The sequence below is a fragment of the Neltuma alba genome, unplaced genomic scaffold, assembly GCF_004799145.2.
Source record: "Neltuma alba isolate B1F8T4 unplaced genomic scaffold, ASM479914v2 tig00010270_pilon, whole genome shotgun sequence".
NCBI classification, from domain to species: Eukaryota; Viridiplantae; Streptophyta; class Magnoliopsida; order Fabales; family Fabaceae; genus Neltuma; species Neltuma alba.
The window spans coordinates 507,094-520,810 of NW_021635195.1; the positions used below are offsets into that span (position 1 = coordinate 507,094).

General features: G+C 36.4%; 1 pseudogene; it reads left to right on the forward strand.

Moving 5' to 3' along the window:
* The first annotated feature begins 358 nt into the window (after nt 1–358).
* Nucleotides 359–4,783, forward strand: LOC114755476 (rust resistance kinase Lr10-like; annotated as a pseudogene).
* Nucleotides 4,784–13,717: the final 8,934 nt, after the last annotated feature.

The following is a 13,717-nucleotide window of genomic DNA, read 5'->3' on the forward strand; positions in this document are numbered from 1 at the left end:
TCTTCTTCTACCTCTTGTTGTTAACAAGGACTCTGCCACAATCCCCTGTGTCAAAAAGATGATCATAAGTACGAAACATGCAGCCGCACTTATGAGTGATATCCTATCCTTTCTGGGGAGGAAACCGAATCCATTACTGTGGCAGAGATGGTTTCGAAGTATCGTGCCTGTCTCCTGACATCGCTCCCACTCAAATCGCTCTCAAAACTTCACCTTGATCGATTTCAATCCCTCTCATTTTAATCGTCAGCGAACGGACATCCAAGTTACGATCATTGTTCTTTCCGTTTCAACCACACTTCTTTCGACCCCACTCTGTTTTCCTTCGACCCAACCGTTGTGAACATGACCATATTCTATGACTGTGCCCTTGGGTATTCCATCCGCTGGAACAACATCACGTGCAACGATGATGGAGAAAAAGCTTTCTTTTCTGGGTCAATTTCTGTTGCCTCGATTCCCAGAACTTGTTCAACACTGTGAGGTTCAACTTCAGGTGCCGGTTACATGGGGCGTCATTGTGGACCCTTTTGGTGGAATTGAATCGTTGAAGACTCCTTTGGATAACGTTTAATGTGCAGAATATTGCAGGCCACGGCAACTGCAAAAAATTAATGGAATGGCCCTGCGACTTGCAAATCGGACGGACCTTATGACTTGGCCTGCCTTGCTTTTGCAAGTATGGCTTCTTTCTTTGTTCCTTCTATTAGGCCCTTCAATTGCTCTGCGACATGCAAATCAATGTTCTGTTATTGTCATAGGCTTTTTTGATTTGTTACATCTTTAGAGATCACTTAGAAAAACTCCTTGCTGGTTTCCAACAGAGAATCATAGATTTTAGAGTACTCTCCACGAACAAGAGTTGATGATGTCACTAAGGAGAGTCTCTGAGGCACTCATGACTCATTCTTAGGAGCTTGGATTTTTCTGCATTTTATTTCAGTTCATTCACTTTGACATTGTTAATTAAGCCTTTATCTTATTCTTTAGAAATATGTGATAGTTGAGGTCTTAACAAAATTGAAAATTGAAAGTTATTAGTCAAATAAAGTACACAATCCACGATGAAACAAACCAAGCCCAGTTTGCTCCTATATGATTGATCTGCTATGGTACCCCAACTAGTTTTTTATTTACCAGTAATCCAACTTTCCTTGGTTGTAGCATGCTCAAATTAAATTTTACTGAGGTAGCTTTAATTATCGACTTGAATAGTTATCATATTTTATATCAAAACAGTACCCACATCTCTACAACCAACCTTAAAACCTTTGAACAGGGGAAAAGAAACAAGTTTATAATAGGAAAAATAGAAATATAAAATCACACATTTAGGAAAGACAAAACTTAATCTTCATTTACAACTGGCAATTTCCCCAATGTGACCATATTTAAATAGTGACTCCTTAGTGAATTATAAAATATTTCAATTTTATTGGTACAAAAATATTAATAGTAGTGTTGGTATACAAAAGACTATAATAATATCATTTCAGCAATAAGATTTTTGTTACAAAGAGCAATGAAAGGTAACAGGGGGGGCCATTTTGAAAATAGTATGAAAATGGAGAAGGGGAAGTGAGTGGTTGTTTCCTGATTGAGTACTTGGAAGGAGGGATTGAATAGTCAACACCCACTTTTTTTATATTATTTGTGAAATGGGGAAGAAGAGAGGATTTTAGGATTGAGGAGGTTTCTTCCTGAAAAATCAAGAAAATGAACGATGAGTGGATAGCAGCCTCTCATTGTGAAGTCAAAGCCTGCCTTGACCCGAAACCAATAGCTGGGACTGATAAATGTTGAGGCAGCATGCTGTTATAAAGCAGGGAGTTAACAATGGAGGCCTACATGCTGTTCCTCACCTTCTCCTTCTTCCTTTCCTCTTTCCCGCTTTCCTGCTCTCAACCAAACAAGGAGTGCCCCCCAACCTCTTGCGGAAGAGTAGGAAAAATCGATTAACCGTTCTGGTCAGACAGAATTCGACCCAAGTATTGTGGCAAACATGGGTTCCAGCTCAATTGTCCCCATGATGAGTATGATTACCCTTCTATTCTAATCGGTTCACAGACTTTCACTGTCACAGAGACTGACGGATTGAATCACAAGATGACACTGGTGCGAACGGACTATGCCGTCTATACGGAACATGTCGCGTCTGAGCCGGTTTTCCCCAACCTTGTTAACTATTGTAAGCATCATATTCAGGTGCGGGTTTCAATAGAAACTTGTTACCAGGACCCTCTAAAAGCTTTAGGTCAAGGGTTTCTTGTGCAGTACAACGTAAATGATTCTCCCGGTATGCGCCTCTTCACCTCCTTCTGTCCTTTTTTATGATCTCAGTGTGCATTCGTTACTTGCCAAATCCGTACTTAGCTGTCCTGTACTTGAGGCTGTGCTTATTGCGTAGTTATTGGCATAGAGACGCCTTTGTTCAATTAATTTTTAAGTTTATCAAAAATTCGCTAAAATCAGTTTAAAACAATAAATATGTAATGTATGTACTTTTTTGCCTAAATATATCTTTATTAATGAAAAAATAAGTAAAAAATACAATAAATTAAATGAATCAAAAAGAAAAAAAAATATGGGGAACAAAATATAAAAAAACTCATTAATTATCTAGAAAAAAGTAAATGTTATCTTATAAAAAAATTAAACCCATTCAACAAAGTTTATCTTATACTTTGAACAGAAGGAACTCTAACTTTTTGGAAGAAGTGAAAATTAATAATTTTTTTAGATATAATAAAAGTATTGAAAACTTTTAATTTTTAAAAAATGCATAATAATTTCTAAAGATGTTCATTAACATTTTATAATTTGTCAATATTAATTTTATTTTCAATAAAATTATAATTTTAAAATACTTTTAAAATAATTATCTTTCCATATAAATCCTTAAACTCAGTATTATCGAAAGTTTATTTCATAAAGAGTGTTATTTTGCATTTCCATTGACAAATCATGTGATGCCACATATTAATTTCCATTGCGAAGCTTGAGTTTTAATCTGAAAAGGCTCCGTGTTCGCAAAAATGGCATGAAAGCTTCAATGACAAGAAAATGACTTTCCCTTTTTTTGGGGGAAAAAAAAATACCATGAAAGCGTCAACGACAAGAAAATGACTTTCCCAGGCAAGATTACTGAATGAGGGAAATTATATTGGTTCGGAAACTACTTAATCTTGAACTTATTTTGGAGATTTTAGATGTCAACAAAGTAGTTGCATTGACTCGCAAGTCGCAAGTCATCGATTTCCATCTTTCCAGTCTAACGCCTCTTCCTCATAGCCAACGTGCTAACTTAACGGGGGGGTTACAGTGGGGCCATCAAAAGAAACAATACAGAGGATGATGGTCGCATCATTTCTACTGTTTCTTTTCTATATAATCTACATACAACCACGTCATATGGAGCCTTACAACTGAAATTTTAAAGATGGGGTTTCCTTTGAATTGGATTGCACCTGAACTTGCTTTTCATTACTGTGTAAAAAGTGGCGGGTGCTGCGGTTTTGATAAATATAAACTCTGCTGCTTCTGCCTTCTATAAGGATAAAAGTCATCTCAAAAGTTAGTGGCAATGTTAATGCATTCATCTGCATTTCATAATTTCCAATTGTTAAGTTGGACTTTTTATATGTGTTTCTTTTGTTTTGTTCTTTCTTCATATACAGGTTCTAATACGTCTCTAACCCCACTTTGTCTTCTCTGCGTATAATAGCTAGAACAGGTGGACGTGCATTAAGAAATAAACTCATTATAGGTGATAGATCTTCTTTTAGTTCTTTTCTTAACTTACTTTATAGTAGCTTCTTTTGACAAGTATATTCACTGAAAGCCATTACCACTCTTCATTTCAGTTGGTGTTACTGCTGTAGTCGTTAGTGGAGCAATGGGACTGCTGCTTTCTTGTAAAATCAAATTACGGAGGCGAAGAATAGGATTATGCAGGACATCTGAGGTTGACCAAAATATCGAGGCCTTCATTAGAAATCATGGTTCTCTGGCTCTCACAAGATATAAATTTGCAGATGTCAAGAAAATGACCAAATATTTCAATGATAAATTGGGACAAGGTGGTTATACTTCTGTATATAAAGGAAAACTCCTCAATGGCCGCCCTGTTGCTATAAAGTTATTGGAGGCATCAAAAGAGAATGGGGCAAGACTTTATCAATGAGGTAGCCAGCATCAGTAGGACTTCCCATATAAATGTTGTTACCCTTCTTGGGTTTTGTTTTGAAGGCAAACAAAAGGCTCTCATAGATGAGTTTATGTCCAATGGATCTCTTGACAAGTTCATTCACAACAATGCAAAAAATACTAGTCTATGGGTGACTTCAAAAAATTTGTACCAAATTGCAGTTGGGATAGCCTGGGGACTTGAGTATTTGCATAGAGGATGCAATACTCAAATTCTATATTTTGATATAAAGCCCCATAACATCTTTTTAGATGAAATTTTTGTCCCAGGATCTCAGATTTTGGTCTTGCTGAGCTTTGTCCTAAAAAAGAAAGCATCATTTCAATTTCAGAAGCCAGAGGAACAATAGGATATCTTGCTCCGAAAGTTTGGAGTAGAAACATAGGTGGAGTTTCGTATAGGTCTGATGTTTATAAGGATGGGATGATGGTATTAGATAACGTTGGAGGGAGAAAGAACATGAATGTTGAAACCAATTGTTCAACTAAGAAATATTTCCATATTATATTTATGCTCAACTCGAGTAAGACCACAGTTTGGGATGTACATGGATGTTTGGATAAAACCAAACCATAGTTTGGAGAATAGATTTTATGAAGAATAGATTTTGTGAAAAAATAATTCTGATAAAGTGAAAGTGTTTGGATAGTTATTATCAGAAGCACTTTTTATATGTGCAAATTACTAAAAAAGGAGTATGTTAATATGATAATTACATAAAAGATAGATTTTATAATATATTTTAATTTGAAGAAATAAATTTGTAAATAATATATTTTTTCAGACATAATTAATAATATATAAGATAATGTAATTAATAAATAATTAATATGGGTATGTATATTTATAAAATATAAGATTAAATATGTTTATAAAAAAATAATTTAGGGGTGTTAAAATCATATTATCATTGAGATCTACTCCGACAAGCACAATCATACTCTCTAATTTGAACTAGAAGCAGAACATATTCACTTTTCCTGAAACCATAGTTTTGAGTGCAAAATCATGGCTTTTTAAATTCCTCCCTGTTTGGCAAATCATGGTTTGGGTCCCAAAACCATAGTCCTTATGTTACCCAAATAGGCCTGTAATGGGGACGATAACACAAGAGAAAATGACATTGCAAACAGAATGACCATTGTGACTTCGTGGTGCATCCAAACATTTCCAAGTCAAAGACCTACAATGAGTAGAGTGATTGAAATGTTAGAAAGAAGACTTGACCTGTTGGCAATGCCACCAAAACCTGTCATGCCTTCCCCTCCCAGATTAGGACTAGAATCTTCCACCATGCTACTACCACAACAGAGATTTTGGGTTTTCAAAGCCCTTCCCACATGGTGCTGGAGGAACACTAGGGTTCAGAAATGTGGAAGAAGTGCACGTGGGGTCTCATAGTATGGTATGTACGATTATCAAATGTTGTTGCTAATGGTTTTTTTTTTCGGTTTGGTTTTTTTGGGGGGGGGGGGAAGAGGAGGAGCAAGGGCTAGAAAGCTGAGGGCTCCAAGACCAATGAGCTATTCTTAGCATGTTATATTTTTAGACTTGCCGATGAGACTAAGTTAATCATGATTTGAGCTTATCCCTTTGTCAAAAGATATTTTGATTGTTCATTAATTTCTCAAAGCTATACAGCTTCCTTGTCGTCATAGAGGTTAGACAAATGGATAAGCCAAGCTGTGCAAGGAGTCAAATTGAACATGTTACTTTAAAAATTGACAAGTAGCGTCTGAAATTGTTTGACCACTTAAATCCTATCCTTGTTTAACCACTAAAATCTCATCCTGGCGGGACTTCTCTAAATTTTAAACCATACATGTGTAAGTTTAATTTGTTAAACACTTGGGATGAACATACCACCCTTACTTTCTGCATTGACTATACTTGATCAATCCATACAAGCCTAGTGGCGTCATCTACCTCATACTCCACGTGGTCCTTAAAAAATTGGGATAATTGTAATAAGATTATACCCAAGAGAATTAAATACAAAAAGATTCTTTAAAATCATCAAATTATTTTAAAGTCCCAAAGAATCTCAACAGGTCCTGTCTCTTCTCCTCTTCCTCTGTTTTTGGACTCGGTCACAAAGTGGCCACGGAAAACACCTTGACACTCTCATTCTCCAGCACAACGAATCTCCATAATCCTGTGCTTCCACAGACACTCTGCAACTTCTTCTTCTTCTATCTCTTGTTGTTAACAACGGCTCTACCACAATTCCCTGAGTCAAAAAGATGATCATAAATACGTAACATGCAGGCCCACCCATAAGTGATATCCTATCCTTTCTGGGGAGGAAACCGACTCCATTACTGTGGCAGAGATGGTTTCGAAGTATCGTGCCTGTCTCCTGACATCGCTCCCATTCAAATCGCTCTCAAAACTTCACCTTGATCGATTTCGATCCCTCTCGTTTTAATCGTCAGCAAACAGACATCCAAGTTACGATAATTGTTCTGTCCGTCTCAACAGCACTTCTTTCAACCCCACTCTGTTTTCCTTCGACCCAACCGTTGTGAACATGACCATATTCTATGACTGTGCCCTTGGGAATTCCATCGGCCGGAACAACATCACGTGCAGGGATGAGAGAGAAAAAGCTTTCTTTTTTGGATCAAATTCTGTTGCATCGATTCCCAGAACTTGTTCAACACTGTGGGGTTCAACTTCAGGTGCCGGTTACATGGGGTGTCCTTGTGGACCCTTTTGGTGGAATTGAATCGTTGAAGACTCCTTTGGATAATGTTTAATGTGCAGAATATTGCAGACGACAGCAACTGCAAAAAATGCATGGAATGGCTCTGCGACTTGCAAATCAGACGGACCTCATGACTTGGCCTGTCCTACTGTTGCAAGTATGGCTTCTTTCTCTGTTCCTTCTATTAGGCCCTTCAATTGCTCTGCGACATGCAAATCAGTTTTTTGTTCTTGTCATAGGCTTTTGTGATTTGTTACATCTTTAGAGATCACTTTGAAAAACTCCTTGCTAGTTTCCAACAGAGAATCATAGATTTTAGAGTACTCTCCAAGAACAAGAGTTGATGATGTCACTAAGGAGACTCTCTCAGGCACTCATGATTCATTCTTAGGACGTTAGATTTTTCTGTATTTTATTTCAGTTCATTCACCTTCACATTGTTAACTTAGCTTGTTCGATAGGAATATTTGATAGTTGAAGTCTTAACAAAGTTGAAAGTTGTTAGTCAAATAAAATATCCAATCCACGATGAAACAAACCACAGGCTTGGTCGCCCTTGTTGCTCCTTTATGATTCATCTGCTATGGTACCCAACTCGTTTTTATTCACCAGTAATCCAACTTTTCTTGGGTGTAGCAAGCTCAAATTAAATTTTAAGGGATAATTAATCTTTTAGTTCTTCAACTTTTAACTTATTTGTAACTCAGTCCATCAACTATAACTCAGTCCCTGAACTTTTAACTCACCTGTAACTTGGTCCCTCACCTTTTTATTTTTTAAAAACATAATCCTTCTCATCCATTTGGCAGTCCAACTCATAACTCATCCCTCATACGTGTAGAAAAACATTATTGACGGTGTTAATAATTACTGATGTGCCTCCAAATCAGATACCCATGAAATTTACATAAAATTTAAAAAAGATTCCATGCATAAATAATTGTGCCTTCATAGTTTGAGATCCAGCAATGAAACGAAAGATGCAAGGGACCACAAAATTTGCTATCGCCGATGTTGAGTGTTTCTTGATTCCCTAAATGTGAATATTTGGTAGATAATTTACCTTCAGAAAATCTGAACGAATCATTTCCATTGAAGAAGTAGAGAAGAATTTTTAGATCCATTCCTCCTCGTCTGCATCAGTCAGACGAACACGAGAAGAATGAAGATGGAGAATACAAACACAAGGAGAAAGAACATGAAGGACAACACATCAATCGAGAAGATGAGATCAATGGAGAATGACAAACAGGCATGCAAGATCTTGCATGCCTTTTTTAGCCAAAGGAAATTCGAACAAAGATGGAGAAGACGCAAGGAGATAATGAGAAGGGGAAAATTGCTGCGACCCTAATCCTCTAGCTTTTGCCCTCATGCTGATTCAACATCTGATGTGGCGCTTACAAGGATGAAAGGTATGATGTGGCTCTTATATGGTATGAGAAATTAACGGAGAAGGACAAACTTTGTATATGTTGGAAAGATGAGGGACTGAATCACAAGAGAGTCAAAAGTTCAGGGATTGAGTCGTAACGAGTTATAGTTGAGGAATTGAGTTATAAGTGAAATAAAAGTTAGATAACTAAAAGATTAATTTCCCCAAATTTTAATAAGGTAGCTTCAATTATCGATTTGAAAAGTTATCATATTTTATACCAAAACATTATCTACATCTACAATCAACCTTAAAACCTTTGAATAGGAAAAAGAAGAAAGTCTGTAATAGGAAAAAAATAGAAATATAAAATCACACATTTAGGAAAGACAAAACTTAATCTTCATTTACAACTGGCAATTTCCCCAATGTGACCATATTTAAATAGTGACTCCGTAGTGAATTATAAAATATTTCAATTTTATTGGTACAAAAATATTAATAGTACTGTTGGTATACAAAAAGACTATAATGGTATCATTTCAGCAATAAGATTTTTGTTAGACAGGGTAATCAAAGCTAACAAGTGGGGCCGTTTTGAAAATAGTATGAAAATGGAGAAGGGGAAGTGAGTGGTTGTTTCCTGATTGTGTATTTGGAAGTAGGAATTGAATAGTCAACACCCACTTTTTTCATGTATTTGTGAAATGGGGGGAAAACAGAGGATTTTAGGATTGAGGAGGCTTCTTCCTGAAAAATCAAGAAAATGAATGATAAGAGGATAGCAGCCTCTCATTGTGAAGTCAAAGTCTGCCCTGACCCAAAACCAAAAGCTGTGACTGATAAATGTTGAGGCAGCATGCTGTCATAAAGCAGGGGGTTGACAATGGAGGCCTATATGCTGTTCCTCACCTTCTCCTTCTTCCTTTCTTCTTTCCCACTTTGCTGCTCCCAACCAAACAAGGAGTGCCTCCCAACCCTTTTTGGAGCAGTAGGATATATCGGTGAACCCTTCTGGTCAGACATAATTCGACCCAAGTGTTGTGGCAAACATGGGCTCCAGCTCAATTGTCCCCATGATGAACTTGACTACCCTTCCATTCAAATGGATTCACAGACTTTCAATGTCACAGAGATTGACGGATTGAATCACAAGATGACACTGGTGTGAACAGACCTTGTCTATGACAATTGTTCTTCACGTTGGACCAACACTTCTGTGAGTACCCCGCTCAATCTCTTCCATTACAACGAGCCAAATGTGAAGAACGTGACCCTATTCTACGACTGCCCACCTGCCCCACCAGGCCAACCGTTTGGAGGAATCAAATTAGCATGCCGGCCACGGACAAGCTCTAATCCTAATTCTAGCAACTACGCCGTCTATACGGAGCATGTCGTGTTTGACCCGCTTTTCCCCAACCTTGTTAATAATTGTAAGCATCACATTCAGGTGCCGGTTTCAATAGAAGCTGATTACCCCGACCCTCAAAAAGCTTTAGGTCATGGGTTTCTTGTGCAGTACAACGTAAATGATTCTCCCGGTATGCGCCTCTTCACCTCCTTCTCTCCTTTTTTATGATCTCAGTGTGCATTCGTTACTTGCCAAATTCATACTTAGCTGTGCTGTACTTGAGGCTGTGATTATTGCGCATTAATTATTAGTACAGAGATGCCTTTATTCAAATTGATTGCCTTCAATTGGATAAAAGGGTATAGACGCCTAAACGGCTTGTTTCCAGTGAAACTCAAATAATTGTTAATTAGATAACCAGAACACGTCTTCTTATTGGGACGATAAACCCATCTTCTCTTGTGATTGACGCTTTTACTTTCCTTGGCGCCTTGAAGTTTGATATTTACGGCATCCTTTGTTCTTGTTGAGGTCTTCCAGTAATCCTTCATCACTCCTTTTCTTTCCTCCGGAGCATGGCCGTACTTTAAAAAAAATTCTTTACCATTAAAAAAAGAAGCATTTAAAATTTTCAAAAAAATACTCCCAAGTCAAAATATAATATAAATTTTACCCATTTATATTTATTAAGAAATTAGTTAAAATCAGTTTAAAACCATAAACTGATTTTTTTGGCTTAAATATGTCATTATTAATGAGGAGAATAAGAAAAAAATGTAATAAATAAATCAAAGATAAAAGAAAATATATAGAGAACAAAATTTAAAAAAAATTATTAAATATTTAGACAAAAATAAATGTTATTTTATGAAAATAAAAAATAAAAAACTAAACACATCCAACAACGTTTATCTTATATTTTGAGCAGGATGGAGTATAACTTTTGGAAGAAGTGAAAATTAATAATCTTTTAGATATAATAAAAGGACTGAAGACTTTTAATTTTTAAAAATGCATAATAATTTCTAAAGAAGCTCATTAAAATTTTATAATTTGTCAATATTAATTTTATTTTTAATAAACTTATAATTTTAAAAATATTTTTTAAATAATTATCTTTAAAGTTTATTTCATAAAGAGTGTTATTTGGCATTTCCATTGACAAATCATGTGATGCCACATATTAATTTGCATTGTGAAGCTCGAGTTTTAATCTGAAAAGGCTTTGTGTTTACAGGACCGATGAGCTTCCAAATTTAATATGGATGGCTCAAATTTAAAATTTTTAATTAATTATTTTAAAATAAAAAAATTTTGGGAAAAAACATAGCATGAAAGCGTCAACGACAAGAAAATGACTTTCCCAAGCAAGATTACTGAATGAGGGCAATTAGCCAATTATATTGGTCTGGAAACTACTTAATCTTGAGGGTATTTTGGAGATTTTAGATGTCAACGAAGTAGTTGCATTGACTCGCAAGTCGCAAGTCATCGATTCCATGTTTCCAGTATAGCGCCTCTTCCTCATAGCCAACTCGTTAACTTAACTGGGAGTTACAATGGGGCCATCAAAAGAAACAATACAGAGGATGAAGGTCGTATCACTTCTAATGTTTCTTTTCTGTATAATCTAAATACAACCGCATCAGATGGAGCCTTGCAATTGAAATTTTAAAGATTGGGGTTCACTTTGAATTGGATTGCACCTGAACTTGCTTTTCATTACTGTGTAAAAAGTGGCGGATGCTGCGGTTTTGATAAATATAAACCCTGCTGCTTCTATACGGATAAAATGCATCTCAAAAGTTAGTGGTAATGTTAAACCATTCATCGGCATTTCATAATTTTCCAGAGCTGAGTTGGATAACTTGTTATATCCCTATCCTTTGTTTTGTTCTTTCTTCATATACAGGTTGTAACACGTCTCTAACCCCACTTTGTCTTCTCTGCGTATAATAGCTAGAACAGGTGGACGTGCATTAAGAAATAAACTCATTATAGGTGATAGATCTTCTTTTAGTTCTTTTCTTAACTTACTTTATAGTAGCTTCTTTTGACAAGTATATTCACTGAAAGCCATTACCACTCTTCATTTCAGTTGGTGTTACTGCTGTAGTCGTTAGTGGAGCAATGGGACTGCTGCTTTCTTGTAAAATCAAATTACGGAGGCGAAGAATAGGATTATGCAGGACATCTGAGGTTGACCAAAATATCGAGGCCTTCATTAGAAATCATGGTTCTCTGGCTCTCACAAGATATAAATTTACTGATGTCAAGAAAATGACCAAATATTTCAATGATAAATTGGGACAAGGTGGTTATACTTCTGTATATAAAGGAAAACTCCTCAATGGCCGCCCTATTGCTGTAAAGTTATTGAAGGCATCAAAAGAGAATTGGGAAGACTTTATCAATGAGGTAGCCAGCATCAGTAGGACTTCCCATATAAATGTTGTTACCCTTCTTGGGTTTTGTTTTGAAGGCAAACAAAAGGCTCTCATAGATGAGTTTATGTCCAATGGATCTCTTGACAAGTTCATTCACAAGAATGCAGAAAATAATAGTCTATGGGTGACTTCAAAAAATTTGTACCAAATTGCAGTTGGGATAGCCTGGGGACTTGAGTATTTGCATAGAGGATGTAATACTCAAATTCTACATTTTGATACAAAGCCCCAATAACATCCTTTTAGATGAAAATTTTTGTCCCAGGATCTCAGATTTTGGTCTTGCTAAGCTTTGTCCTAAAAAGGAAAGCGTCATTTCAATTTCAGAAGCCAGAGAAACAATAGGATATCTTGCTCCAAAAGTTTGGAATAGAAACATAGGTGGAGTTTTGCATAAGTCTAATGTTTATAGCTATGGTATGATGCTATTAGATATGGTTGGAGGGAGAAAGAACACGAATGTTGAAACCAATTGTTCGACTGAGAAATATTTCCTAGATTATATTTATGCTCAACTTGAGCAAGACAGCAGTTTGGGATGTAATGGGGCTGATAACACGAGGGAAAATGATATTGCAAAGAAAATGACTATTGTGGCTTTGTGGTGTATCCAAACATTTCCAAGTTAAAGACCTACAATGAGTAGAGTGATTGAATGTTAAAAAGAAGACCTGACTTGTTAGAAATGCCACCAAAACCTGTCATGCCTTCCCCTCCCAGATTAGAACTAGAATCTTCCACCACTGCTACTACCACAACAGAAATTATGGATTTTCAAAGCCCTTCCCACATGTTGCTAGAGGAACACTAGGGTTCAGAAATGTGGAAGAAGTGCAGGTGGGGTCTCATAGTTCGGTATGTATGATTATCAAATGTTGTTGCTAAATTGTTTCTTTTTTGGTGGGGAAGGGGAGCAAGGGCTGGAAAGCTGAGGGCTCTAAGACTAGTGAGCTATTCTAAGCATGTTATATTTTTAGATTTGCCGATAAGTCTGAGTTAATTATGATTTGAGCTTATCCATTTGCTAAATGATATTTTGATTGTTCATTAATTTCTCAAAGTCATGAAGATTAGACGAATGGACAGGCCAGGCTGTTAAGGAGTCAAAATAGATATGTTACTTTAAGAATTGACAAGTAGCGTTCGAAGTTGCTTGACCACTAAAATCCTATCCTTGTTTAAGTGTTTAACCACTAAAATCTTATCCTACTAAGACTTCTCCAAATTTTAATCCCATACACGTGTAAGTTTAATTTGTTAAACACATTGAATGAGCGTACCACCCTTACTTTCTACACTAGCTGTACATGATCAATCCATATGAGCATAGTGTCGTCAGCTAACTCATACTCCAGGTGGTCCTTAAAGAATTACTCATTAAGCAGGCCCCAGGAACCTTATCATCAATTTCATTTAAAAACAAAAAGATTTACGGAGAGATAGAGATGAGTTGCAAAAAGAATGAGTGTCGGGGAAAGGAAAAAATGAGAAATAGAAAAGGTAATATTTGGGGCATGCGTGTGAGACACAAGACATCATCAGATTAGCCAATTATCCCATCAGATAAGCTGGCATTGTTCAATCAGCTTGGGAAAATATTTGGGGCTATTGCAGTGCCTTTGAAGCT